The 27368-nt window shown below is 41.4% G+C and overlaps 1 protein-coding gene across 1 annotated transcript in view; it reads right to left on the bottom strand.

Moving 5' to 3' along the window:
* The window catches only part of LOC132401727 (volume-regulated anion channel subunit LRRC8D-like), a 132977-nt gene that overhangs the window by 93706 nt on the left and 11903 nt on the right, over positions 1–27368 (bottom strand). Inside the window, exon 2 of the mRNA XM_059983853.1 lies at positions 2733–2860. The gene's annotated coding sequence lies outside the window, so the exon portion shown is untranslated. The remainder of the gene's footprint in view (positions 1–2732; positions 2861–27368) is intronic.

The raw sequence follows: 27368 nt of genomic DNA, 5'->3' as shown, positions 1-27368 counted from the left end.
ATATTTAACCACCCATAAATGGCTTGAAAGGCCTGCTGCTGTGCTGTATTCTCTGTTCAGACACTTGGTTCTGGAGGCAATCAGGGTTTGGACAATAAATGAGGCCTTGGCTGTAGGGTCCACATCCTGTGAAAGTATGCAAACATTATTTTAATTTAGCGCCAAACTTCTTGAAACTCTGTCTCAACCACCTCTGATTACTGTATCTGTAAACAGCAGTTCTGTTCCCTACTGCCTACGGGTTCAAAACATTCTCTCCCAAAAACAGTTCGAGCTTTCATAAATTAAACCTAAAATTAGCCCCACTGACCTTAAGCATGTGCCAAATACAACTCTCACGCCCTTAGAGTAAGCTTTCCCCAAAGTCTTAGTCACAGTATTGCTGGTGTTCACAATATACACATGAAACACCAAAACTCAACAGCTGCAAAAAAAAACACAACAACAACGTTTGGGCCCCTTATTGAAGATAGGATGTGCTGGTATTGGAGAGAGTTGAAAGGAGATTTATGAGAGTGATCATGCGAATGAAAGGGTTAATGTACGAGGAGCAATTGATGGCTTTGGGCCTGCATCTGCAGGAGTTTAGAAGAATGAGGGGGATCTCATTGAAACCTACTGATTAATTGAAAGACTCACAGTCTGGACATGAAGAGAGTATTTCCTATAATGGGTGGAGGCTGGAACCAGAGTCTTAGAATATGACGATATCTCATTAGAACAGAGATGAGGAGGAACCTCTCTAGTCAGTGCGTGGTGAATTATGCTTAATACCTAAATGTCAAGGAAACAGAAGTATCACTGTTGATTGGCCATATGGCCATTAGATTGCCCTCCATGTAAATGTTATTTACCCACTATGGCCATAAGACACAGGAGCAGAATTTGGCCATTTGGTCCATCAAATCCTCGCTATCATTCCATTATAGCTGATTTATTATCCTTCTAGATCCTATACTCCAGCTTTTTCCCCCCCGGACATTTTGATGAGGAGGAACTTCATCAGCCAAAGGTAGTGGATCTGTGGAATTCATTGCCACAGGTGGCTACAAAGGCCAAGTCATTTGGGGTATATTTAAAGTTGATAGGTTTCTTGATTAGTAACAGCACAGGACCACAAGACACAAAAGCAGAATTAGACATTTAGCCCATTGGATCAGCCATGTTGAAATGGCAGAGCAGTCTCAAGGGGCCGAATAGGCTAATCCTGCTCCTATGTTTTATGATGCCACTACTAACCTAGAAACTTTCAACCACTGCTTTAAATATACCCAATGATTTGGCCTTCACAGCCACCTGTGGCAATGAATTCCACAGATTCACGACCTCGAGCTAATTACATTTCTCCTCATCAAAATGTCTGCGGAAAAGGCAGGAGAATGGGGTCAAGAGGGATAGTAAATCAGCTATAATGGTGATAGAGAAGACTCGATGGGCTGAATGGCTCAATTCCGCTCCTGTGTCTTATGGTCAAAATGGGTAATTAACATTTGTAAAGTGGACAATCCTCAAAAGGATTCAGAGTAAATAATAAACTACTTAGATCATTCCAACCAACAGTGATACTTTTGTTACCTTGACATTTACATATTAAGCATAATTAATACAATGTAAAGTGACCAAATACAGAAATGTTTCTCTGGTTCAAGTACAGTGTGTTGCTACATTAAGCCTTTAAGTCAGAACAGCACAAGTGTCAGGTACATACACAACACAGGATAGAGAGGAAACCAAACTGGTTACAATTCTCTGACACCACTGGGCTGATCCACACTATCATCGTTCCTCCTGTTAATATGTATGACAGCTGCTCAGCGCAAAAAAGCAAGAAGCTACAGAGGGCAGCGTGGTCACGTAGCAGTTAACATAACACAATTATGGCGCCAGTGACGTGGGTTCAGTTCCTGCCACTGTAAGGAGGTTGCACGCTCTCTCTGTAATCACATGGCTTTCTTCCCACATTCCACAGATGTACGCGTTAGGGCTACTCACTTCCACCTGCCCATCGTTCTCCTCCTCCTCTAGTTCCACCCATCACCTAACACCCCCTCCCCCATCACACACACTTCAATCTTCACGTCCTCTCCGGGTCAGAGTGCTGTTCCTGCGAGCAGCAACCCAAACAGTTCAACGGTCAGAAATCTGCCCGCGAGTCGAGTTCCCACACGGCTGAAGGTGCCCGCAGCTTCATCTCAGCTGCTAACACCACCCTAACACCGGGTCATATTTTTGTTTAAGTTTTATTTGCAGATGCAGCACGATAACTGGACCTTCCAGACTAACGGGCCAGTGTTGCCCAGTTAGACCGGTGTGACCAATTAAACTGCGACTCCTTTCTACTGGAATATGGCAGCAACCCAGAGGAAACCCACACGATCACAGGAAGAACGTTCTTAATAGAGAGCAGCAGGATTTGAATCTGGTTTGTTGGTGCTAAAATTCTGCTCTACACTACTGTGCTGATGTATGGGCTTTGCATAAGCTGGGGAGGACCTGTACTGGCCAACTTCACTATACACCTTCAATCTGGATGCAGTGCTTTGGCCCCAAAATGTTTGCCACCACAGATCCTGCCTGATCAGCAGGGTTCTTCCAGCAATTCGCTTTCCTTTCCTGTCGACGGTTGGCCAGAGTGAATTTAAGGAACAATTCTACAAGTAGCTGCCATGCAACAGACAAGATGAAACCTAACTGCTGAAAAATTCCCACAGATATTTAAACAGTTTACTTACTTGGTGAAATGAAATGTAAAAGGATCAAGCTTGCTGTCAGCAGTTGAGGCTGTCAGAGCATTCATGCCATTTTGAAATGGATGCACGTCCGGAGAGTTGTACCTTAAAGTACTGTCAGAGCCGGATACCTACGCAAAACAGAAAGCTCGGTTAATAAACTACTTTCTTCTGCTTCTATCCTTAAAAGAAAATCTCTTATCGTTTGTGTACTGGTACTTCCTGACAAACTCCATTACACGTTTGACAGAGGCAATTTATGTTACAACTTTCAGCAGCTTATTCCTTAGCCAAATGCTAAGTGCTCCGAATATTCTGGAGCTAACGCGAAGCTGTCAGGCGCTAGCAAGTTGCCCATGTTTCAAAACACCTGCAACAAGGCCTGATGAAATGCCTGCTACTTCATTCAACGTTTTTTTGTATTTTGAGGAGATTTGGTTTGTCACCAAAGACACCCGCAGATTTCTACAAATGTACTACGGAGAGCATCTAACCGGCTGCATCACTGTCTGGTATGGTGGTACCCATGCGCAGAACATAAACAGCTGCAGAGGGCTGCAGACTCGGGCAGCTCCATCATGGGCACTAGCCTCTCCTCCATCAAGGATATCCTCAGAAGGCGATGCCTCAAAATGGCAGCATCCTTCATTAAGGACACTCACCAGCCCAGTCACGCCGTCAAGGTGGTGGTACAGGAGCCTGAAGACAGACACACACCCCACCCCTTTTAGAAACAACTTCTTCCCCTCCACCATCGGATTTCTGAATGCTCCATGAACCCAAGCTCACTACTTTGTTCTCTTTCTGCACTCGTTTTTATACATTCGTACTGCAACTTTTAGTGAGTTTTTTTCTCTTGCATTGCACGGTACTGTTGCAACATTGCTGGCATTCTTCCGCCTTGCAAGACATGAGAAAAGTCAACTTGGGTCACGACCCTCTGAGTGAAGGAGTTTCCCCTCGTGTTGGCGCTGGCAAGGGTAAACGTGCTGGGGATACCTGCGCGTTGAAAGACCTCTAAATTGTGGCTCTGTGCAGGATCCATGTGAGGCAGCACAGGTGAAAGCTGTTCAACTTCTTCTCAAGTAGCATAGATTGTGCTGCAGAGGAGAGTGCCAAGAACACAGGCTTGGTACACACACAGTTTGGCGTTCCCAGTCAGATGGCAAGACATATCAGTGATAATAAACCTAATTCTGATTCTTCTCCAGAGATGAAGCAGCTGAGTGGAGGCTGAAGGACCTGTAAAGGTATGGTTTTGATAGAGTGAACGTGAAGAGGATGTAAAGAGGCATAATTAGAGAGCATCATTACAAGAAAAAAAAATCACCAAAAAAATTCAATTAGTTAAAGCTACTTATGAGTTTTCTAGGGTCATGTGAATGTGAAAGCTGGTGACTGAAGGAAGGAGATGTATTTAAGGGGAGGATCAACAAGCACACGAGGAAGAACGGAAGAGAGAGCCATGACAATAGATTTAGAAATGGAAAAGAAAGGAGGAGGTTCAAATGAAGCACAAATGTCAGTATGAACAGGTTGGGCTGAATGGCCCATTTCTGCCCTGTACAACCAGAGGTCGTGGGCTAAAGATGAAAGGTGAAAAGTTTAAGGGGAACATGAGGGGAAACTTCTTCACTCAGAGGGTCGTGAGAATGTGGAACAAGCTGCCAGCACAACTGGCGCACATGAGCTCAGTTTCACTGTTTAAGAGAAGTTTCAATAGGTACACAGATGGTAGGAGTATGGAGGGCTGTGGTCCTAGTGCAGCGTTGATGGCTGTAGGCAGTTTAAAAAGGTTCAGCATGGACTAGATGGGCCAAAGGGCCTGCTTCTGTGCTGTACTTTTGGTACAGTATGGGGGCGGTGGTGGGGGATGTCAGAGACAAGTTTTTTTTTAACTGAGAGCGGTGGGTACATAGGATACCCTGCCAGGATAGTGACACAGGCAGATCTATTAGTGCAGGAATTCTGAACCTTTTTACGCCATGGACTGTTACTATTAACCAAGTGGTCTGTGGATCCCAGGTTGGGAGCCCCTGCATAAGGCGCACTTAAGAAACTCTTACATTGGCACAAAATAATCAAAGACTTATGGGCTATGTTGGAGGGAAAGGCCAGATTGATCTTAAGAGTAGATCATAACGGCCTGTACTGTACTGTCTTGCTCTACGCTCTCTCAGTCTACAAGATTACCTTAGTCTCAGGCTCTCTAGGGTAAGGAGAGACACTCTTACACTTTCTAACGTGACCTGTGGAAGAACTATTTCGGATGAAAAATAAACCAAGCATCCAAGACAACATTAGTACATAATGAAGATATCCTCACTGACTGGAAAGCACAAGGCAAAAGGAAAAGTATCACACAGGGATGGAAATGACAAAGATTACCCAGCTTCCAAATTGCACAGTGACATGGATTTGGCCTTTTTTTTTCTTATTACTTAATGGGTAATTTTTAAATTGGAGCAGCCTGTAGATAATAAACACCGAGCTGGATGCTACTGAAATATGCCTTCTGATCATTTTTTTTTGTTTTTATTATTGCGTTTTTGCTCGCTTTTTTATTGCCGTTTGCATTTTTTTTGTGTGCAGGGTAGGGTGGGTTTGATGTTTGACCTTTGAGTGGATTCTCCCCATGCTGCTTGTGTCGTGACTGTCTGTGGGGAAGACCAGTTTTAGCGGTGTATACTGCGTATATTCTTCCATAAATAAGTACACTTTGAACTTTGAAAAATACAAACGTTTGCTGGGACATGAAAATGATACTGGAGAACACTCAGCGGGTCAAGCAGCGTCAACGGGGAGAGAAAGAGGGCTAATCTTTCAGGTTGTGGACTCTCCACCTGAATCTTTGTCTTTCCTGAGGCACTCTGGCTTGGAGTGCTGTCAGATTTTGTTTTACTTAGACCCACACAAACTCCACAATGATGTTCCATAGAACATAAAGTAGTACAGGCACTTCAGCCCAGGATGTTGTCCCAACTAAGTAGAATAAAGTCAAAATGTTCAACTGAATGAATCCTTTCTATCTATGTTCTCAGCCCCATTCTCTCCCTCTACAAGGGGGTTTCCAACCTTTTTTATGCCAGTACCAATACCATTACAGACGTCAGTTTGGGAACCCCTGATCTACAATGAGTGGTCAGATTCCGCTCCAACCCCTGTCAGGTTTGCAAACGATGCCACTGTCATTGACTCATCATTACTTGAGATGTGTACAGGAAGGAGGTAGAGGGCTGAGTGACATGGTGTCATAACAATAACCTTCCCCTCAATGCCAACAAAAGAGTTGGTCAGTGATCTCAGAGAGGTGGGGGGTAGGAGTGGGCAGTGCACATGCCCCTGTATACATTAACAGTATTGATGTTGAGGGCATTCAGAGCTTCAAGTTCCTCAGTGTGAACATCACCAATGACCTGTCTTGGTCCAGTCATGTTGATGTCACAGCCAAACTCTCCAATGCCTCCATTTCCTCAGGAGGCTAGAGATTTGGCATATTTCTGTCAAATCTCACCCAGTTTTAATCAATGCACCACAGAAAGCATCCTCGAACAACAGAAAATCTACAGACGCTGAACACCCAAGTGCCACACACAAAATGCTGCAGGAACTCAGCAGGCCAGGCAGCATCTATGGAAAAGAGTACAGTCGATGTTTCGTACCAAGCCCCTTTGAAGGATTTCGGTCCAAAACTTTGACTGGACTCTTTTCCATGGATGGTGCCTGGCCTGCTGAGTTCCTGCAGCATTTTGTGTGTGGTGTACAGAAAGCATTCTGTCTGGTTGTGTAATAGCTTGGTACAGCCAATGCTCTACCCGTGACTGAGAGAAGCTTTAGAGAGTTGTGAACACAGCTCAGCACATCACAGGAACCAACCTTCCCACTATGGAATCTATCGATAACCACTTGCTGTCTCAGTAAAGAGGCCAGCAAAATCAAAGGTTCCACTCATCTGGGATATTCTCTCCTTTCTCAAAAGGCAGAAGATACAAAAGCCATCATAAGACTATTAAATCTATAAATCGGACACTTGACCTAACAATCTGCCTTGTTATGATATTGCACCTTATTCTTTACCTGCACCACACTTCCTCTTCAGCTGTTACCCTTTATTCAGTATCATTACCTTGTTCTACCTCAATACACTGTAATGACTTGATCTGTATAAACAGTATGCAAGACAAGCTTTTCACGTATCTTCTTTATAGCTGCAGCTGTAAAGAAGTCAAGACAGAGGCTATACTTCATTAGGAGTTTCAGATTTGGTATGTCACCAAGAACACTTGCAAATTTCTACAGATGTACTGTCGAAAGCATTCTAACCAGTTACATCACCAACTGGTATGAGGGTGGGGAGGAAGGGCTGCTATACAGTAAGCTGCAGAGTTGTAAAATTGGTTAGCTCCATCATGGGCATGTAGTATCCAAGACATCTTCAATGGACAATGCCTCGAAAAGGCAGCATCCATCTTTAAGGATTCCCATCACCCGGGAACACCGATGTCTATACCACTCCATTCTCTACACGCTCACGTGCCGATCCAAGTGTCTTCTAAACAGCTCTTTTGGCTCTGCCTCTCCAGCAGCTTTTCCAGGCAGCCACTCTGCACATCACACGAGACAGCAAGTTACACAACAGTGTAAAGAACCGCAGGGCCTATCAATGTTGGCAGAAGCAACTTGATCTAATACAAGTAACACAGAGAGATAACCTGCACTGCCCTGAAACAGACTCGATGTGCAAGCATTATTACACAACAGGAAATGTAATGGCCACTTTGTGTGGAGCAAGATGCTACACTCAACATGGTAACAACCAGATAATCTGCTTTTACAATGATCCAGATTAGGGGATAAATTTTAGCCATGATACAGGGGATAATTCACCTCTGCTCTTTTTAAAAACACAGACAGAGCCTCAGGATTTAGGAATTAGTTTGGGTGGTGGGGGGGGGGGGGGGGGGGTTGGAGAGATGGAGGTAAATAAACTGAAGATGTTAACATACTGCATCAGATCAATCGTAATAACACGGCAAACGAGCAAGTGTGGATGCGGCCAAAGGGATGGCGAAGTGAATCGGTTTTATTTAGAGATAGTGTGGTATAGCCCCTTCTGGCCCAATGAAGCACATTGCCCAGCAACCTCTCTATTTAACACTAGCTTAATCACATGACAATCTACAATAAATGAGCAGTTAATCTACCAAATGGTATGTCTTCGGATTGTGAAAGGAAAGCCACATGCTCACAGGAAGAATGTAGAAACTCCTTTCAGAGGGCATTGAAATTGAAGGCATCTCAGTAACTGCTATGCTACTGTGGCACCCATCGACTAGGTCTCTTACGTGACAGAGGCAGTCTTATTTGGCTTGGGCCTTCAAGTATGCATGTTGTAGCTCCCACGCTGCAATTTGGCATTTACTGTTACTAACATGACTCAGTAAAAAACACTACTCTGTTGTCCATCCAGCTCCATGCATATGTAACAAACATCTGAAATAAAAGCCTCCTGCCTGGTCTTAAGGATGACACCTTTGGGAGTACAGACCTCTCACAATAACGCACAGGAGAACCAGTCATGATATCTATGTAGAATTCAGAAGTGGGTCTCGAACCTGCAACCCTCAAGCACAGAGTGCTATTAACTGGCCACAGTTTATATTTATTGCAGTACATTGTACCAGTGTGGTAGCTTTCAGGTCAATATTCTGTAAATGCTAATGCTAATGTTATTACACAAAAAAATACACAAGTTAGGTATAACTAAACTGTGATGGAGCAGAATTAGGTCATCCGGCCCATCGAGTCTGCTTCGCTATTCAACCACGGCTGATCCTTTTTGTTCTCATCTCCTAAACTCCAGTTCTGGCCTTCTTCCCGTAAGCTTTGATGCCATGTCCAATCATGAACCTATCAATCTCTGCCTTAAATACACCCAACGACCTGGCCTCCACAGCTGCATGTGGCAACAAATTCCATAAGTTCACCACACTCTGGCTAAAGAAATTTCTCCACATCTGTTTTGAAAGGACGTCCCCCTATCCCGAGGCCATGCCCTCATACTAGACTCTCCCATCATGGGAAACACTCTTTCCACATCTACTCTGCCCAGGCCCTTCAACATTTGAAAGGTTTCAATGAGATTCCCCACCCCCCCCACCCAATACTTCTGAATTCCAGCGAGTACAGACCCAGAGCCATCAAACATTATAGAACAGTGAGTCTTACCTCAGTGGCTGGTAAGTTGATAGAGAAGATCCTGTGAGGCAGGATTTATGAAGATTTGGAGAGGTATATATAATTAGGAATAGTCAGCATGGCTTTGTAAAGGGCAGGTCGTGCCTTATCAGCCTGATTGAATTTTTTGAGGATGTGACTAAACACATTGATGAAGGAAGAGCTGTAGATGTAGTGTATATGGATCTCAGCAAGGCATTTGATAAGGTACCCCATGCAAAGCTTATTGAGAAAGTAAGGAGGCATGGAATCCAACGGGACATTGCTTTGTGGATCCAGAACTGGCTTGCCCACAGAAGGAAAAGAGTGGTTATAGATGGGTCATATTCTGCATGAAGGGTGGTGACCTGTGGTGTGCCTCAAGGACCTGTTCTGGAACCCTCACTCTTTGAGATTTTTATAAATGATCTGGATGAGGAAGTGGAGGGATGGGTTAGCAAGTTTGCTGATGACATAAAGGTTGGGGGTGTTGTGGATAGTGTGGAGGGCTGTCAGAGGTTACAGTGGGACATTGATAGGATGCAAAACTGGGCTGAGAAGTGGCAGATGGAGTTCAACCCAGATAAGTGTGAGGTGGTTCACTTTGGCAGGTCAAATATGATGGCAGAATATAGTATTAATGGTAAAACTCTTGGCAGTATGGAGAATCAGAAGGATCTTGGGGTCCAAGTCCATAGGACACTCAAAGCAGCTGCGCGGGTTGACTCTATGGTTAAGGTGGCATATGATGTATTGGCCTTCATCAATCGTAGAATTAAATTTAGGGAGTCAAGAGGTAATGTTGCAGTTATATAGGACCCTGGTCAGACCCCAGTTGGAGTATTGTGCTCAGTTCTGGTCGCCTCACTACAGGAAGGATGTGGAAACCATAGAAAGGGTGCAGAGAAGATTTACAAGGATGTTGCCTGGATTGGGGAGCATGCCTTATGAGAATAGGTTGAGTGAACTCAGCCTTTTCTCCTTGGAGCGAAGGAGGATGAGAGGAGACTTGATAGAGGTGTGCAAGATGATGAGAGGCATTGATCATGTGGATAGTCAGAGGCTTTTTCCCAGGGCTGAAATGGTTGCCACAAAAGGACATAGGTTTAAGGTGCTGGCGAGTAGGTACAGAGGAGATGTCAGGGGTAAGTTCTGACAGCCTCTGACAGCCCTCCACACTATCCACAACACCCTCAACCTTTGTGTCATCAGCAAATTTACTAACCACCCCACCACTTTCTCATCCAGGTCAATTATAAAAATCTCGAAGAGAAGGGGTTCCAAAGAGATCCCTGAGGTAAACCACTGGTCACCAGCCTCCATACAGAATATGATCCATTTACAACCACTCTTTGCCTTCTGTGGGCAAGCCAGTTCTGGATCCACCATTATGTACCATTAGGTCTTTCAGCTTTTTGAGCACCTTCTCTCTGGTAATAGTAACTGCACTCACTTCTCTTCCTTCACACACTGCATAGTCAGGGATACTGCTAGTGTCTTCCACAATGAAGACTGATACAAAATACTCATTTAGTTCATTAGCCATCTCCTTGTCCCCCATTATTATTTCTCCTCCTTCATTTACTAGCGGTCCTATATCCACTCTCATTTCTCTTTTATTTCTAACATACTTGAAAAAACTTTTACTATCTATTTTGATATTATTTGCTAGCTTGCTTTCATATTTCATCTTTTCCCTTCGAATGACAAAGAAACTCAATGGGCCGAATGGCCCAATTCAGTTCTTATGTCTGACGATCTATCTGAAAAGGAGCAGTGATCATTAATACTTTAGGTGAGTAATAATTCATCCAATGATTTTATGAGGGGAAAGAGGTTGGGTTAATGTGCAGGAGGACTGGTTGCAAGCATAGAATACAATTTCTTCATTGCCTTGAAGACCAGTTATATAATTCCCAGTGTTTCTTATTTGATTACGTCAGCTATTCTGCAGTTACAATTATATCTTGCAGGTAGTATTTTTGACCCAGCTTTTCACAGATAGCAGAAAAGGATTGCACTGTGCCCACATTAGCGTAGCAGTTTGTGTGATGCTATTACTGCTTAGGGCATCGGAGTTCAAAACCAATGACACTGCAAAGAGTTGGTATGTCCTTCAAGTAGAATGAGTGGGTTTTCCCCAGGTCCTGCTTCCTCCCATAGTCCAAGACTTGCCAGTTAGTATGTTAATTGGTCATTGTAAACTGTCCCATGATTAAGCTAGGGTTAAATCTGGGGTTGCTGGGCAATGTGGCTCAAAGGGCCAGACAAACTTGTTCAGCAATGTATCTCTAAATAAAATACACAAGATTTTGTCATGGTCCATAATGTTTCCTCAGCACAAGTGGAACTACCTGCCTTCACCTGAGGCATTAGCATGCCTCATCCATCTTTACAAGGGCGGAGTGCACTACAGTCAAAGTTGAACATTGAACATGTATGCATGGGTGCAATTTAAAAAAATTGCAGCCACTTCACAGATGCACGACATTCACAAGAAAAGCATTAAACAACATAAGTTATACTAGAAAGAACACAAAAAGAGTGCCATTGTTGGGCAGACTGCTCGTAGTATTGTCATACCAAAGCAGTGAATAGGGCTGTAATGAGTCATGTTATGCATGTCTCAGTAACAATACCACACCAGTTTGCCTTCAATGACATTTAAAAGGTCATGTTTAGACTGGACTAAGAAAACAGAAGAACAAGTAACATCTTCCCATGTCCCAATCCCCTCCTCCTTTTCCCCAATGTCAGTGGCTCCCACTCTACTCTACCTCCTTTATCTAATAAAGTGACCACTGAGCAAATATCCATGGTTTGCTGCTGCTGTAGCCCATCCACGTCAAGGTTCAACATGTTGTGCGGTCAGAGATGCTACTGGGCATGAAAACCCCAGGCGACCAACATCTTCTGAGATACTCAAACCAACCTATCTGGCACCAATAATCACTCCAGAAGGGCACTTAGATCACATTTCTTCTCCATTCTGACGTTTGGTGCGAACACCAACTGAACCTCTTGACCATGTCTGCATGCTTTTATGCATCAAGTTGCTGTCACATGATTGGCTGATTAGATAATTACATTAATGAGGTGTAAAGGTGTACCTAATATTAGGTGGCCATTGAGTATAGCTTCTGCTACTCTGAATATGTACCATGCTCCAGTGACATCATCCAAATAACAACGGTTGGCCTGGAGTGCAAGGATCAGCATGTGAATTAACTGGCCAAAGCTTGAGCACAGCAATATCTCACCCTCAGAAGCCTGTGCTTATTTTCCCAGCTGCAGTAGCCTGGGTTAATTTTCTCCCCCCATGTAAACAAGAAAGTCAGCTGTCATCTCTTTCCTACTTCCTCGCTCCACCGGGCTGAGATCAGCTAGCATTGGCTATGTACAAAAACATGCCTGGGCTTTCCCCCATCTGCTCTAATCTCAATCACACTCAAGGCTGAATGGATCACAGCCAGACCTTTACACATGCCTTCATTTTCCAGGTTTAAAAAAAATACAAGCAAAGTGACACAGCAATCCTTTTCAGCATCAGAATCAGATTTTTGTCATTGACACAAGTCGTTAAATTTGTTGTTTTGTGGCAGTGGTACAGTGCAGGCGTAACAAATAATAAGTGACAATAAACACATAGAAATAGTGTAAAAGAATAGAGAGGTAGTTTTCATGATTTACGTCAAACACTACAGCACAGTACAGAAACTTCATCCCACGATGCTGTGTTGACCTTTTAACCTACTCCAAGATTAATCTAACCCTTCCCCCCTCCACAGTCCTCCGTTTTTCTATCATTCATGTGCCTGCCTAAGAATTTCTTAAAATGTATCTGCCTCTACCACCACCCCAGCAGTAATTTCTATGCACTCGTACTTTGTGTTAAAAACCCAACTCTGACATCCCCCTACACTTTCCTCCAATCACATCGAAATTAAGTCCCTTGTATTAGCCATTTCTACCCTGGGGGAAAAATAAAGTTTATCTTGTACACTTGCATCAAGTCACCTCTCAACCCAAAGGGTAAAGCCTTAGCTCACCCAATCTATCCTCTAAGGCATGCTCTCTAGTCCAGGCAAAATCTAAGTAAATCTCCTTCGCTCTCTCTAAAGCTTCCACACACAATTGTACGTAGGCCTTCAGTTCCATAGAACCATAGAACATTACAGCACAGAAACAAGCCTTTTGGCCCTTCTTGTCTGTGCCAAACCATTTTTCTGCCTAGTCCCACTGACCTGGGCCATATCCCTCCAAACCCCGCTTATCCATATACCCATCCAAGTTTTTCGTAAATGTCAAAAGTGAGCCCACATTCACCACTTCATCAGGCAGCTCATTCCACACTCCCACCACTCTCTGCATGAAGAAGCCCCCCCCTAGTGTTCCCTTTAAACTTTTCCCCCTTCACCCTTAACCCATCTGGTTTTTTTCTCCCCTGGCCTCAATGGAAAAAGCCTGCTTGCATTCACTCTATCTATACCCATCATAATTTTATACACCTCTATCAAATCACCCCTCATTCTCCTACGCTCCAGGGAATAAAGTCCTAACCTATTCAACCTTTCTCTGTAACTCAGTTTCTCAAGTCCCGGCAACATCCTTGTAAATCTTCTCTGCACTCTTTCAACCTTATTAATATCCTTCCTATAATTAGGTGACCAAAACTGCACACAATACTCCAAATTCGGTCTCACCAATGTCTTATACAACCTCACCATTACATTCCAACTCTTATACTCAATACTTTGATTTATAAAGGCCAATGTACCAAATGCTCTCTTTACAACCCTATCTACTCGTGACGTCACTTTTAGGGAATTATGTATCTGTACTCCCAAATCCCTCTGTTCTACTGCATTCTTCAGTGTCCTACCATTTACCTTGTATGTTCTACCTTGATTTGACCTTCCGAAGTGCAATACCTCACACTTGTCCGCATTAAACTCCATCTGCCATTTTTCTGCCCATTCCTCCAACTGGTCCAAATCCCTCTGCAAGCTTTGAAAACCTTCCTCACTGTCCACTACACCTCCAATCTTTGTATCATCAGCAAATTTGCTGATCCAATTTGCCACATTATCATCCAGATCATTGATACAGATGACAAATAACAATGGACCCAGCACTGATCCCTGTGGCACACCACTAGTCACAAGCCTCTACTCATAGTAGCAATCCTCCACTACCACTCTCTGGATTGTTCCACTGAGCCAATGTCTAATCCAATTTACTACTTCTCCATGTATACCTAGCGACTGAATCTTCCTAACTAACCTCCCATGTGGGATCTTGTCAAAGGCCTTACTGAAGTCCACGTATACAACATCCACTGCCTTCCCTTCATCCACTTTCCTGGTAACTCTAATAGATTGGTTAGAGGCATGCTGACTGTTTCTAATAAGTCCCTGTCTATCCAAATACTTGTAGATCCTATCTCTCAGTATTTCTTCCAATAATTTACCTACTACCAATGTCACACTTACCGGCCTATAATTTCCCGGCTTACTTTGAGCCTTTTTTAAACAACGGAACGACATGAGCTATCCTACAATCCTCCAGCACCTGACCCGTGGATATCAACGTTTTAAATATTTCTGCCAGGGCCTCTGCAGTTTCAACACTAGTCTCTCTCAATGTCCGTGGGAATACCCTGTCAGGTCCTGGGGATTTATCTACTCTGGTTTGCCTCAAGACAGCAAGCACCTCCTCCTCTTTGATCTGTATAAGTTTCATGAACTCCCTACTTGTTTGCCTTGTTTCCATAGACTCCATTCCAGTTTCCTTAGTAAATACAGAAGCAAAAAACCCATTTAATATCTCTTCCATTTCTTTTGGTTCCATACATAGCCAATCACTCTGATCTTCAAGAGGACCAATTTTATCCCTTACTATCTTTTTGCTCTCAACATACCTGTAGAAGCTTTTAGGATTATCCTTCACCCTGACTGCCAAAGTAACCTCATGTCTACTTTTAACCCTCCTGATTTCTTTCTCAAGTATTTTCTTACTCTTTTTATACTCCTCAAGCATCTTATTTCCTCCCTGTTGCCTATACATCTCTCTCTTCTTCTTTTGACTTCCAGTTTGACTATTCAGAAACTTGATGGCAGAGGAGAAGAAGCTATCCCTAAAACACTGAGCGTGGGCCTTCAGTCTCTTCTACCTCTTCCTTGATGGTAGTAATGAGAAGAGGGCATTTGTCAGGCACTCTTTAGTATTTCATTCAGTCACTCCCTTTTCTGAAACTGGACAGAGAATGGAACAATGGAAGGGTTACTTATTTATTCATAACACCAATCTATTATCCAAGTACACATCTGCCAAATGATTGAGAGCTTTCACTGGAGCAGATGAAGCCATTTAGTTACCTAAAGAGCTTCCTTTGCAAGTTAACAGCAGATGATTTGACTCATCATTTTCAGAAACAAGGACATATATTTTATGATTTAAGAATCAAGAATGTGCATCTTTTGGCACTTTAGGTTGAAGCCCAAGAAAGATTTTAATTAAACTCTACTGTTTAGGAACAGTTAGAAAACATTCTAATATCCAGCTCTCCTCCATTACTTAAGCAGCTTCGAGTGCAAAAACGATTAACAATTCTAGAATAAAAATCTTCCCATGTGCAGAACTAGACAGGCATTCATTTCATAAGACCACAAGGCACAGGAACAGAATTAGGCCATTCAGCCCATTGAGTCTGCTCCACCAATCCATCATGGTGGAATTATTATTCCTCCAACCCCATTCTCCTGCCTTCTACTCATAAGGTTTGACACCCTGACTAACCAAGAACCGCTTTAAATATACATTCAATGACTTGGCCTCCAAAACTTCCTGTGGTTACAAATTCCACAGAATCACCGCCCTCTGGCTAAAGAAATTCCTTCTCATCTCTGTTCTATGTGGACATCCCTGTAGTCCAAGGCTACGCCATCTGGTCCTAGATTTTCCCACTTTTGAAAACATCTTCTTCACATCCGCTCTATCTAGGCCTTACAATATTCAAGAGGTTTCAATGAGAACCCCCCCTCATTCTTCTAAACTTCCGTGAGTACAGGCCCAGAGCCATCAAAAGTGCCTCATACTTTTAACCCTTTCATTTCCAAGATCATTTTCGTGAACCTCCTCTGAAAGCTCTCCAATGCCAGCACATCCTTTCGTAGATAAGGGACCCAAAACACCTCACAATATTCCAAGTGTGGTGTAACCAATGACTTATAAACCCTCAGTATCTAATCCTTAGTGTTCACATTCTAGTCCTCTTGAAGTGAACACTAACATTGCATTTGCTTTGCATACCACAGACTCAACCTGCAGGTTAAGCTTTAGGGACTCCTGCACAATGATTCCCAAGTCCTTTTGCACCTCTTGAGTTTTGAATTCTCTTCATGTTTAGAAAGTAGATTGCTCCTTAATTTATTTTGCCAAAATGCATGACCATACACAGGATTCCATCGTACATTCTCCCAATCAGTCTGAGTCCTTCTCCAGACTCCCGGCTTCCTCAGCATTACCTGCCCCTCCACCTATGTTGTCTGCAAACTTCATCAGTAATTTCCCATTCAGGTTTTCCCTGGGCATGCCACTTGCTTCAAATCACTGGAGCACAGATGAATGAGGAAAGATTTGCTGCAAAGTTACGAGGGTAGATACAGGCAGGCATTTTCCCACTGAGGTTGATTGAGCCTAGAACTAGAGGTCATGGGTCAACAATGAAAGGTTGAATGGTTATGGTAAACATCAAGTGGAACTTCTTCATTCAGAAGGGGGGCAAGTGAGGAATGAGCTGCCAGTAGAGGTGGTGGGTGCGGGTTCGATTTCAACATTTAAAGGGAACTTGGATAGGTACACAGACAGGAGAAGTGGAGTATGGATGGCTAGGCTTCAGCTGCAGGGCAATGGAACTAGGCAGAATAATAGTTCAGCACAGATTAAGTTGTCTGAAGATCATAATTCTGCTCTCATGTCTTGTAAGGCTAAGATACAAGAGCAGAATTAGACCATTTGGCCCATCAAGTCTGCTCCACCATTTCATCATGGCTGATCCATTTTCCCGCTCAGCCCCAATCTCCTGACTTTTCCCGGTCTAACCAAGAATTTGTCAACCTGTGCTTTAAATATACCCAATGAATTGGCCTCCACAGCCATGTGAATTCCACAGATTCACCACTCTCTGGCTAAGGAAATACCTCATCTCCATTTACAAAGGATGTCCCTCTATTCCAAGGCTGTCTCCTCTGGTCTTGGACTCCCCCACCAGAGGAAACATCCCCTCCACTCAAGGAAACATTTAATAGGTCTTACAACTCTGTGATCATCTCCAGGTACACTTCATCCACCACCCAATCAAACTCCACCAGGAACCTACACAAGGATCTTGTTGATCCAAGATGGAGCCACCCACTTGGCCCCTCAAACCTATCCCTCCACTAATGAACTAGGTGCAGGGTGCAGCATAGATTACAGACCAGCAGCAGCCAAATCTTGGCAACCCCAAGATGCACATAGGGGTCACAGCTGGAGTATAACCAGTTCAAAGAGAAAGGATAATCACCAGAAATAAACACTAACGTTGTGCGTGTATAGCCCGGATAAACCACTTAAGACAATGGCTCCATTTTCCTTTGAGGGATTCAGTCTGCAAAGGAAACTCAGTTTCTATACAGAGGTAAAGTAGAGGCATCTGGCAGCTTTGAAAGAATGGGAGTGAAAAGGCCCCAAAAAATTGCATCATATGCTGTTCTGTGAAGCAAGAGCGGACAAGCCATCTCTTTTCTATTGGCTCAATGCAGGAGAACCAGAAGATTGCTAACATATTTGATGCAGGAAAAAAAAGACATAATAGCTACAGACCAATGGGCAGAACATTGGTGTTGGGCAGATCACTGGGAAGAGTTTAACCATCATATAAATGAGCAGTGAGTGACGCACAAGTTAATCAAGGACACTTTGGACAGATTTAATAGGAAAGTTATTGTGTCTCACTAATGGATCATTTGAACATGTGTAGCACATCTGGAGTAATGGACACAGGGAATGGTCAATGGATGTACATTTACTGATTCCTGGAATAGGAGGGTATTTCTACAAAGGAAAATGACACAGAATGGCTTGCATTCTCTGGATTTACAATGAAAACAAATTACTTAGTTGGAATGACAGGTTAAATGGAACATAGAGCAGTATGGTGCAGGCACAAGCTCTTCAGTACATGCCAATCACGTCAATAAATGAAATCCCATCTCCATGTACTTGATCCATATGCCTCCATTCCCTACGTGTGGCTGTCTAAACACCACTATTGTATCCGCTTTTGCCACCACCCTGCACCCAATACAGGAAAAACTTCATCTCCCAGAGAGTTGTGGGGATCTGGAATGCACTGCCTAGGAAGGTAGTGGAGGCCAATTCTCTGGATGCTTTCAAGAAGGAGCTAGATAGGTATCTTATGGATAGGGGAATCAAGGAGTATGGGGACAAGGCAGGAACCGGGTATTGATAGTAGATGATCAGCCATGATCTCAGAATGGCGGTGCAGGCTTGAAGGGCCGAATGGTCTACTTCTGCACCTATTGTCTATAATACTGCGAGAAAAAGAAACATGCCCTTTAAAGCTTTCCCCCTACTCATCTTAAAGCTGTTCTCTAGTAGTTGATATTTCTCCCTGGAAGAAAAAATTCTTACCCATCTGTCTCACTGTCTTCATATGCGTCTACCAGGCCTCCCCTCAACCTCCAATACTGCTGATGTGTTCAATCTTTCTTGACAGATGAAACCCTCTAACCCAGACAGCATCCTGGTGAACCTCCACTGCTGCAGACTCTTGCTGCTTTTGGTTGAAATGTCCTGGTTTAGGGTGTGACTGTAATCTCAGGATTAAGGCGTTGGCCATTTACGCTTAAATTGCCACTTCCTGGCATGTTTTAAATCTCTACCATGAGATTTTTAAATCAAGTTACTTTATGAGAAGTGATTACGTTGGTAATTAGCACATCTCTAATTGCCTGAAGCAAGGAGACCCTAACAAGCCAAGCCAATGGTGGGCTTGGAGTCTCTGATAGGACGAGCAGCACAAGGGAGGAGAACATACTTCCTCAAAGAACATCAGTGAATCACACTGGTTTTTAATGATAATGCCGTAATTTCACACTGACTTTTCAAATTCCAGTTTAGTATGTTAATATAAACACATTAGCCAACCTGATTCAAATGGTTCCCTGAAAAGCCATTGGATGCCTGCACAGTAACTTTACCACTATGCTGTTGATATGTAGATCAGTATATTTCGTGTTAAGATACAATACTGTACAAAAGTCAGGATTTTTTTTCCAGACACACACACACACACACACACACATATATATGTATATATATACATACACACATTTACATACACACACACAAAGTCCAAGGCTGCCTAGGACTTTCGGACGGTACTGTATTTGTCAACATGGAGCAAAAAGCAAGTTTGTAAATCTGGCGGGAGCAAAAGATGTTGGGAATGGCAAGGGTGGTACGTTGCGGGAGGGGTGTGGGACTGGTGGCACAGGTACAGACCCAATTAGCACTGAGACTTCAGGCCAGGTCATCTGATTCCAAACAATTGGTTTATTGATCATTACAGAATGTCTCCCTGGTACTTTCCACTCCATCTGCACTCCCTGCCACCTTTTGCACTCTCAGTCTACAATAGAGACCCACATCTGAAACAGGTTCATCATCACTCACATATGTCATGAAAATTGTGTTTTTTGTGGCAGCAGTACGGTGCAATACATAAAATTTAAATATACACATTTCAAATTTAATATACATACTTAGTGCAATACATTTATCTTTTTCCCTATATTATCATGCATCGCATTGCACTGCTGCCATTATGATAACCAATTTCCTGATATATGGTGGTGATATTAAACCTGATTCTGAAAATTACGTTTTAGTGCAAAAGTCTTAGGCAGACTCACTACATATATGTGCCCAAGACTTTTGCACGGCACTGTTTTTCCATTATGAAAGTTAAATAATATGGGGAATATATCCCTAATATAGGGTAGTACAGTGGGATAATGGTTATTGCAAAGCTTTATAGTTAGAGTGAACCAGGTTCAATTCCACTGCTGTGCAAATTCCTTACAGACATTCTCCATGACTGTGTGGCTTTCTGACGGTGCGCCGATTTCCTCCACATCGCAAAAAGACGCAAGGGTTAGTCAATAGTGAACATGCTACATTGACACTTGCTGGCTTCTCCTGGCACATCTTCAAACTGTTGGTTGTTGACACAAACGTCAAATTTAATTGCATGTTTTGATGTATATTTAAAAAGGAAGCTCAACTCTTATAAGGTATGGTTAATGTGGAGGCTTAGATTTTTTTTTAAAACTAACAACATAGGCGCAAGCAGCCTTGCTTTCCTACTCCAATTCTTTATGTTGTTTTCCAATCAGCAAAACAATTGTAAAATCCTTGTTTCAGTGACCAGAGAAAAAGGACTGAATGGGCTGAGAAATCAAATGAACAACACAAGCATATCTGGCTGCAAGAGTGTTGAAACTTAAGTGTTATAAACACCTCTTGCCAAGATTACAGAAAGATTTTTAAAATCTTCCTACAACTTTTTTTTAAATGGTAAATGGTTGAAAGTTGCAAATAGAAGATTCTAAAACTAGCCAAAAGAAAATACAGATTTAAATAAATTCCATCCCTCATTTTCTTTGCAATCAATAATTCTGGAGCATGTACAGGAAGTTTAACTGCAGACTTCTTGTCACAGGACAGTCTTCTAAGAAAATAAATAATGGAGAAAGAAAAAAAAATCACTTGTTGCACAGCAAACATGCCTGAACTTCATCTCAGCAGCTGTTTAAGCAATTATCCATTAAGTTGCTGCACAGATGGAACTGTAAAGTAGGAAGAAAAGTTATGCAATTGAATGCAATGAAACAGAATTTCACTGGGTCAATCAGAGCAGCTCCTAAACATACCCTCAACAGGTTACTCAGCCTTGAGCCTATTCCACTTGACAAGATGATCATAGCTGATGTGTGCCCAAACACCTTTCCACACATCCTTTATTCTTCTCAAATGAGCATTAAAAAGATTTAACTAGCTTCAGCTGCAGTTGTGGAATGAAATTCTAAGTTTACTACCCTCTGTGTATAGACATTTTTCCCAACGTTCCCCCAAAATGGCATTGCTCTCATTTTAGAATTTATGCCCTTGTACTAAAGCATCTAACATGCAGAATGGGTGTCCTTTTATCTTTTTTGGTTCCTTCCCCCAATCAAATCACTTTTTTCATTCCAGTTAAAATGTCTGCAATCTCTTATTTAACACAGCCCAGTAATTAATCTTGGACATCTGAACTATATTTCCTCCAAATGTATGTTTTTCAACATAGTCCAGCTATGGTGTCAGCAAGATTTTTATAAACTGCAGCACGATTTCTATCCCCACGTAATTCTACCTTTTAAGAACATAGAAGAGTACAGCACAGTACTGGTGCTTCAGCCCATGATGTGGTATTGTCCCATTAAGATCAATCTAACATTTCCCTTCATTTTTCTTTCATCCATGCACCTATCCAAAAGTCACTTAAACATTCCCAATTATTTGCCTATTCCACCACCCCTGGCAGTACGTATCACATACCTACTGCCCTCCATGTTGAAAACCTGCCTCCTTTCTTTCTTTCTTTTTATATTTTTATTAATTTTAAACAAACATAAGAGAGACATAGATACAGAGAGTTTGAGAAAACATAATTAATAGTTTAAAGTATAAATACAAATAGATGATAATCCATATATAATAACCTCCCAAACTCATAGTAATTACGAAAAAAGGAGTAAGTAAGAAAGCCCTCCAAAAAAAAATCTAACCAACATGGGCCATTGCATTATGTCAAATATACACAGTAGCGTCAATAACTCCGCACCTCCATCCAAATAATTAAGGATAATAAAAGTAAGGTTTAGGAAAAGTCAGTTTAGCTCATCTGAAAATGTTGAATAAATGGTCTCCAAGTTTCTTCAAATTTAATTGAAGGGTCAAAAACAACACTTCTAATTTTTTCTAAACTCAAACAAGAAATAGTTTGAGAAAACCACTGAAATATGGTTGGAAGATTAAATTCTTTCCAATTCGATAGGATAGATCTTCTAGCCATTAACGTTACAAATGCAATCATCCGCCAACTATTATCCACCATTGGTAAACCAAAAATTGCAGTAATAGGATGCGGTTGCAATTTAATATTCAGAACTTTTGAAATAATACCGAAAATATTTTTCCAATAATTTTGCAAGACCAAAACATGTGGGTCAATGAAGCAACTTCAGAATGACATCCGTCACAGGTTGGATTAACATAAGAATAAAATTGAGCAAGTTTATCCTTAGACATGTGAGCCCCATGTACAACCTTAAATTGTATTAAGGCATGTTTAGCACAAATAGAAGAATTGATTAATTGTAAAATTTTCCCCCACTGCTCAGTGGGTATAAGACAATGAAATACTTTTTCCAATTTCTTCTTAATTTTTCCTGATACTTCTGGCTGTATTTTCATGATCATATTATAAATGATGGCTACTAAACCCTTCTGGCAAGGATTCAGAGCTAAAAATTTTTCCATAATGTCCATTGGACATAATTTCAGAAAAAACTGTAACACGTTATTCAAGAAATTTCTAACTTGCAAGTATCTAAAGAAATGAGTTTTAGGCAAATTATATTTATTAGATAGCTGCTCAAAGGACATACAACTATTGTCTAAAAAAAAATCATGAAAACATGTTATACCTTTTGTTTTCCATAATACAAAGGCTTGATCCATAAAAGAGGGCCAAAAAAGAAAGTTAGATATAATAGGGCTTGATAAGATAAACTTATTCAAGCCAAAGAATTTACGAAATTGAAACCATATTCGTAATGTATGTTTAACAATAGGATTGGTTATTTGTTTATTCAATTTAGATAAAGCAAAAGGAAGCGAAGATCCTATAATAGAAAACAATGAGAAGTCTTGTACAGATTTACATTCCAAATTTACCCATTGTGGGCAAGATACTATAATCGATTCTTGCATCCAAAATATTAAATATCAAATATTAACTGCCCAATAGTAAAATCTCAGGTTTGGCAACCACCCTCCTTCTTAGGCTTCTGTAAATATTTTTTACTTAATCTAGGATTTTTATTCTGCCACACATACGAGGATATTCTGGAGTCAATAATATCAAAAAAAGATTTAGGAATAAAAATTGGTAATGCTTGGAATAAATATAAAAATTTGGGTAATACTATCATCTTAATAGCATTAATTCGACCAACCAATGACAAAGATAATGGGGACCACCTGGTAACAAGTTGCTTGATTTGGTCAATTAAAGGTAAAAAATTAACTTTAAATAAATCCTTATGTTTCTTGGTAATTTTAATACCCAAATGATCTGTAACAAGTTTAAATGGTAAGTGTTTATAAATTGGAACTTGCATATTTAATGGAAATAATTCACTCTTATTAAAATTCTGTTTGTAACCAGAAAAGCTACTGAGTAAGCAAGAACGAAATAGCAGGAATAGATCTCTCAATGTCAGATATGTATAGTAACAAATCATCAGCATATATTGATAACTTATGTCCCTTCCCCACGAGTAATACCAAAAATATTAGGAGATTCACAAATGGCAATGGCTAAAGGTTCCAAAACAATGTCAAATAATAAAGGACTTAAAGGACAGCCTTGCCTCGTACCACGGGATAACTGAAAAAAAATCTCTGATTATTGGTAAGAACCGAAGCCAAAGGTTTTTAATATATTAATTTAATCCATGATATAAATTTTAAACTAAAATTAAAATTCTGCAACGTATTAAATAAATATGGCCATTCAACTCTATCGAACGCTTTTTCAGCATCTAAGGAAATAACACATTCTGGTATTCTGATGGAGTACAAATTATATTAATTAATTTTCTGATGTTAAAAGATGAATAACGGTTTTTAATAAATCCGGTCTGACCTTCAGAAATAATTTTAGGTAATATATTTTCTAATCAAGTGGCCAAAATTTCGGTAAAAATCTTAGAATCCGTATTCAGCAAGGATATAGGCCAATAGGATGCACATTCAGTGGGGTCTTTATCTTTTTTTAAGAATTAGAGAAATGGAGGCATCATAAAAAGATTGTGGTAATTTACCTACAGTTAACGCATCTTTAAAAATTTTACAAAGCCAAGGGGAGAGTATAGAAGAAAAGGATTTTAAAAATTCTGCAGTATAACCATCCGGACCAGGGGCTTTACCTGAATTCATTGAAAAAATAGCCTCTTTTACTTTGGTTTCCGTAATAGGTGCATCTAGAAGTACACTATCTTCCGTTGTTAATTTCGGGATATTCAATTTTCTTAAAAATTCATCCATTATGGAAGAATCCTCAACAAATTCTGATTGATATAAAGAATTATAAAAATCTTGAAAGGCTTTATTTATCTCTTTATGATCAATCGTCAAAGTGCCATCTCGTTTACAAGCCTCCTACACTTTTCTCCAAACTCCTTAAAGTTATGGCCCCTGGTATAAGCCATTTCTTGCTTACTGCCCATTACACTGCTGGCATTTAGGGCAGCAATGAATGTCTTCCAACTCTGGCAGTGTTCAGGGATTCCTTCATAATATCAGTAGCTTCCTCTCAGTTTTCACTACTGTCTCCCGGGTGGAGACTCAGGAGCACCATTGCACTCAGATGTAGGATTCTTCATTGCTGTTTCCGTACCAACTTGGCTGTATCAGTCAGAGCTGTTAGCCCTGAACCTGGAGGACTGGTGGACCACTCTTCATCTGTCCTCTACTTTTCAGGGCTCTACTGTGCTCATGGTAGAGTCACCCATGCCCAACAGTTCAAAGCACAAAGACCTGACTCGACCCAACATAGCTCTCCAGGTCACTGAGGCACACAAGCCTCCAAACCATGACAAGCTTGTCCCTTGGAGGACAAGACATGTTGGTCCTGGGAAAAAGTCTCTGGCTGTCCACTTGATTTATGCCTCTTATCATCTTGCACACCTCTATCAAGTCACCTCAATCCTCCTTTGTTCCAAAAAGAAAAGTCCTAACCCACTCAACCTTTCTTCTTGAGGCATGCTCTCTAATCCAGGCAGCATCCTAGCAAATCTCCTCAACATCCTCTCCAAAGCTTCCGCATCCTTCCAATAATGAAGCAACCAGAACCGAGCACAACACTCCAAGTGCGGACAAAAATGTTTTATAGAGCGGCACAGCTCTTTTAGATATAACAGCAAGTATTGTAGAATGGAATTAGTCTCTAGTTTTTCCAGTGTTTATTTATTTATTGAGATACAACACGCAATAGACCCTTCCGACCCCACCCGGCAATCCCCAGATTTAAACCTAGCCTAATCATGGAACGTTTTACAATGACCAATTAACCTACCAACCAGTAGGTCTTTGGATATGGGGGAAAAAACCAGAGAACCTGGAGGAAACCTACATGGTCATGGTGAGAATGCACAAGCAACAGGAATTGAACTCGAGACACCTGTAATGTAAAGCGTTGTGCTAACCACTACACTACCGTTATAATATTACAGACTGTAGAATCCACATTGCAAAATGAGGCTTCTGCTGAGAAACACACCTGCAATGAAGTACTGCCCTGGTGCGCTCATATCTATCTTAACACAACTTGCCATATACTGGCTTTGGTCTGAATGAATTTTGTTTTTCTATACAGCAGCTATAAAAACAAAATTATATCCAGCCTCCAAGTATTGAGGGCTATAGAATTTTATCTTAGAAACAGCTAAGGTCACAAATAGTTTCAATAGTTTTAAATTGCAGCATTCTTTTAACAATAAATGTTAATATAATAGAATAACCACAAATGGATTAAATATTGATTCTTGTTCACCTTACAGAGGTCATCTCCAAAAACAAAAAACACTTGACTCTCAGTATAATATGCCATTATGTTCCCATTGATGGACTTCTCTCGAATTGTTCTTCCATCGTATTGCTTTTTACTAATTATAAAAGTCTTACAAAGGAAATTTAATAACAATTATGTGAAAAATACTGCATAATTGGAGCAGACTTGTTTAGAATAAGGGTGATACTATTTATTTATTTGGAAGGTTAGCAGACCTGTCCATCCCAATGAGTCCATATTACCCAACTACAGTGACGTGACCATGGGTAAAGCTCTCCCCACCATTTAGCACATCAACACAGAGCGCTTTTGCAGAAAAGCAAAATCATCCCACCACCCAGGACATGTTCTCTTCTCACTACTGCCATCAGGAAGGTGGCACAGGAGCCTCAGGACTCACACCACCAGGTTCAGGAACAATTATTACCCCTCAACCATCAGGCTCTTGAATCAAAGGGAATAACTTCACTCGCCCCAGCATTGAACTGCTCCTACAACCCATGGACTCACTTTCAAGGCCTCCTTATCTCATGTTCTTAATGTTTATGGCTCATTTATTATTAGTACTCTTTGCATTTGCACAGTTTGTCGTCTTTTGCACACTGGTTGAACACCCAAATTGGCACGGTCTTTCATTGATTCTATTACTATGGACATATTGAGCATGCCCACGAGTAAATTAATCTCAAGGTTATATATGGTGACATAGCCATACTTTAATAATAAATCAACTTTAAGCTTGAACTTTGAGCAATTAATCTGCCAGCCTGTACATCCTTGGAATAAGAGGGGAAACTGGAGCACCCCGGAGGAAACCCTGCAAATAGCCACACTCTTTTAAGACAGTGGCAAAACTGAACCTGAGTCTCTGATACTGTAATAGCATTACACTAACCAATACGCTACTCTGTCACCCAAGTGGCAGGTAGAGTCAACAGCTCAAATGTCATGGAAATGTAGAAAATTAGTTTTTTTTAAGAATAGAATTCTCTCTTTCAGTAACCCTCCATTCAAATGCGAGCTTAACACAAGCATATTTCCTCAGGAGTCTGCAGAAATTCGGCATGTCTTCAAAAACCTTGACAAAATTCTATATCTGTGCATTGACTAGCTGCATTATGGACTGGTATGGGAACACCAATGCCTTTGAATGGAAAATCTGACAAAAGGTAGTGGATCCAGCCCAGTACATCACAGGTAAAGCCCTCCCAACCACTGAGCACATCTACATGAAACACTGTCGTAGGAAAGCAGCATCCATCAAAGATCCTCACCATCCAGGCCATGCTCTTTTCTCGCTGCTGCCATTAGGTAGAACGTGCAGGAGCCTCAGGACTTGCACCACCAGGTTCAAGAACAGCTACTACCCCTCAATCATCAGGCTTCTGAACAAAAGAGGATAAACTACACTCATCTATTGAAATGTTCCCACAACCGATCATTTCAATTAAGGACTT

Source organism: Hypanus sabinus, chromosome 11 (genome assembly GCF_030144855.1).
Source record: "Hypanus sabinus isolate sHypSab1 chromosome 11, sHypSab1.hap1, whole genome shotgun sequence".
Lineage (NCBI taxonomy): Eukaryota > Metazoa > Chordata > Chondrichthyes > Myliobatiformes > Dasyatidae > Hypanus > Hypanus sabinus.
Note: the sequence above shows the minus strand (reverse complement) of the source record. Positions and strands in the feature narration are given on the sequence as shown.